The sequence below is a fragment of the Gavialis gangeticus genome, unplaced genomic scaffold, assembly GCF_001723915.1.
Source record: "Gavialis gangeticus isolate Ggan-Ray unplaced genomic scaffold, GavGan_comp1, whole genome shotgun sequence".
Taxonomy (NCBI): Eukaryota; Metazoa; Chordata; order Crocodylia; family Gavialidae; genus Gavialis; species Gavialis gangeticus.
Window position 1 is genome coordinate 90,630,488 of NW_017729024.1, and position 3,294 is coordinate 90,633,781.

Genomic DNA, 3,294 nt, shown 5'->3' on the forward strand with positions numbered 1-3,294 from the left:
TTTTTTTTTTTTTGATAATCTCTTTTATTGGACCAGCTGCATGATTGGGCCAAGCTCATGAAGCCAGGGACAGGCACTCAGAGTGTGTACAGATTTTTTTGGCCATGTCAGTGCATTCAAATAATCGGGGAGACTTCTAAGTTTGGTCTTTGATAGAAAAACTTCACCCAGCTTGGCCTCCTGCAGGTGCTCCTAGTTTCTCCTGGGAGAGTTGTTGCTGCTCTCCCAAGAGAAACCGCCAGCATAAAGATGTTGGAGTTTTTTCACTTGCAGTAAAAATGGCGGCTCCAGAGAAAGGTAACCATGGTTAAATTGTTCCCAGGAGACTTTCTCCTGCAAGATGGTATGTCTAGACCTGTTCCCCAATAAGCTTTCAAATGCAGTGCATCCTTCCAATCCTGAAGAAATCAGCAACAAAAATCCTTGCCTTTCATACATTTCCTGTACTGTCAAAGCTATATCACTCCAGCACTAAAACAAATGTGATTTTTTTTTTTAATGACATGCTTAATTTGTTAGATGGTCACATGATACTGTGGAAACCACTTGACCATTATATTTGTGGTTGGATATTTGGAGATTGGAAAAGAAAGCTGTGTTCATATCTGAAGCCCTGCCTCTCCAGCAAAGAGGAAATGCTGAACTAAGGCATGCTAAAAGAGGAGCAGAATTGCTGGTGCTTTTAAAACCTAACTTTAAATTGCTTCATGTCCTAGCATTTTTAAATTTCAGCCACAGCAATGCCTATAAGGAAAAATAAGTGCACGATATAATAAACATTTCAAATTTCAAAATGTTTTAAATTACCACATTTAGAATATAAACTAATGGTGCTTGAGCTTTGGGCCTAAGCTGACTTATAGTAGAGGTCAAAAAGACCTACTAGGTGAATTCTTGATAAATAATTCAGCTGGAAAACTTACCCTAATAACTGCTAGTACTTGGAGCAGGGGCGGGCAATTATTTCAGGTGAAGGGCTGCTTGCAGAGTTTTGGCGAGCCATTGAGGGCTGCATGGGTAGCCTCACCCCTTGATAGGTGCCCTGTCCCCTGGTCGCTGTTTTGGGACTGGAAGTTCCACCCTCTAATCCCTAACCTTTGCCACCAGAAGTCCCTCCCTTGGTCCCCTGGAAGTATTCCTTTCAGCAAGTGGGGTTTGCCATCTTGGAACCAGAAAAATACTAAATTATATTCTAAAAATCAAATGTGTACTACAACATTCATTAATTTCATTTCAAAAAATATTTTTGTCTTGATTTACACACACACGTGTGTGTGTGGTGTACATAGAGGTGATAGTATCATAGCTTCAGATGAGGTCTTACTCTTGTATATTGTGGGTAAGTATAGGTTTGTGGGTGTGTGGGCAGGTGTCAGTTTTTTGCGGGGGCTGTGTGTGAGGAGGGTGGCTGGGGAGTGTTGTTTCTTGGGTGGAGGGAGAGAGTTTGCCCACAGCCCCCCCTGTGGCAGGCAGAGTCCTGGGCACTGCACTTCTCCCACTCCTGGCCTCAGGTCACTGGCGCAGGCCCATGCTTCTTCTGCCACTTCGCCCCATCTGCCACTGCTGCCCTTCTGCTGCTTCCCCTGCCACTCACTGCTCCGGCACCATGTCCCATCTGTTCCTGCTGTCCCATGGCCAGCCAGCAGGGGAGGAGCGGGGAAATGGCTGCAGCAGGTGGGGGAAGGGACAGCGAGTTGGGTACATGAAGCTCAGCAACAGCTGAGCAGGAGTGCGAGGCCTGTGCTAGCACTGGGGCTAGCGCCAGTGGGGGCAAGGGTGGGGCGGCCAGAACAGGGCCATACTGGCAGAGATCTGTGAAGCCAGGCTGCGCTGCACCAGGAGGGAGCCAAGGGAACTAGCCTGGCTCTATAGAGCCCCAGACAGCCCCTGCCCTGTGTTCCTGCCAGCCTGCTTTGGGTCCTGCTGGCGCTAGCCCTGGTGCACTGGCTCCCATGCACCTGCTTACCCCCCATCCCCCTGCCTCAGCCCCATGGTACAGGCAAGGTGAGTGTATGCAGCCCTGATCCCGCGCTCACCCATCTGGGCTGAGTGGCAGGGGCGCAGAACAAACTGATGCTCAGCACGGAAGAAAAGCCTCTCCTTCCCCACCCAATGGCCAGCGCTTCCTGGTGCAGCCACCCAGGGCTGTCCTGTATCTCCACTGTGTCACTGCTGGCAACAGAGAGCAGGCACAGGCAGCCCCACATGGGCTGCAAGCGGCTGCAGCATGGAGCACCAGTGGCAGGAGGTGGAGGTGCTGCTTTTCTCTCACACTGAGCACCATTTTGTGCCATGCTGCCACTGCTCAGCCTGGGCCCCGTGCCAGCTCCAGACTCGCAGCTGGGCACAAGCTGCTGCTTGTGGCAGAGGAAAGCGGGCTCCCCTCACTATGCTGGGCAGCTCACAAGCGGCAGTGAAGGATCCACATCACAACCAAACTCTCCTGGTGGCCACACCAAACACTGCCTGGTGGCGATGAGGAAAAACCTCTTTCCTCCGCCCCAAGCAGCAGCTTGTGCCTAGCTGATGCTGCTGTGAGCCTGGAGCCGGTGCAGGGCCAAGGCTGAGCAGCTGCAGTGTGGGACAAACTGGTGCTGAGCACAGGAGAAAAGCAGCATTTCCCTCTGCCACCACCGGTGCTCTGTGCTGCAGCCACTCACAGCCCACATAGAGCTGCATGTGCGTGCTCCGCACTGGTAGTGGTGACACAGCAGAGACACAGGACAGCGCCGGGCAGCTGCACCAGGAAATGCTGGCCACAGGGAGGGGGAGGGACCGCTGTTCTCCTGTGCTGAGCACCGGTTTGTTCCGTGCCCCTGCCACTCAGATGGGAGAGCACGGGGTCACAGGTGGGGCAAGCACACACAGCCCTACTGTGGGGCTGGAACTAGGGGAGCAAGTGGGTGTGCAGGAACCAGAAATAGCCAGGCAGGAGTGTGGGGGCCCAGCTGGCAGGGGCTCTATGGCACCAGACCAGATGCCCCTTCTCCCTGCTGGCACAGCCAAGCCCAACTCTGTAGACCCCTGCCAGCCCACACTCCTGCCACTCCACTCTGGACCCTGCTGGCACAGGCCCTGGGATACAACATGTGCCCCATGCTCCTACACGGCCGCTCACTTCCACTCCCGTGCCCCCAGTTTCCCCTCTTTCCTGCCCGCCCACCTCCCACTCTGGCACCATGTGGCTGCTGGCTGTGTGGCTGGACAGTGGGGCTCAGCAGGAGCCAGCCTGGCCCCAAGGACTGGGGCAATGGCTGCAGTCCTCCCCTGCCTCCCCGCTTCCCGTCCCCCCCC

The 3,294-nt window shown here is 53.9% G+C and overlaps 1 protein-coding gene across 1 annotated transcript in view; it reads left to right on the forward strand.

Annotated features, from left to right (window-relative positions):
• The window catches only part of ISCA1 (iron-sulfur cluster assembly 1), a 28,480-nt gene that overhangs the window by 658 nt on the left and 24,528 nt on the right, over window positions 1-3,294 (forward strand). The gene's annotated exons all lie outside the window — the stretch shown is intronic.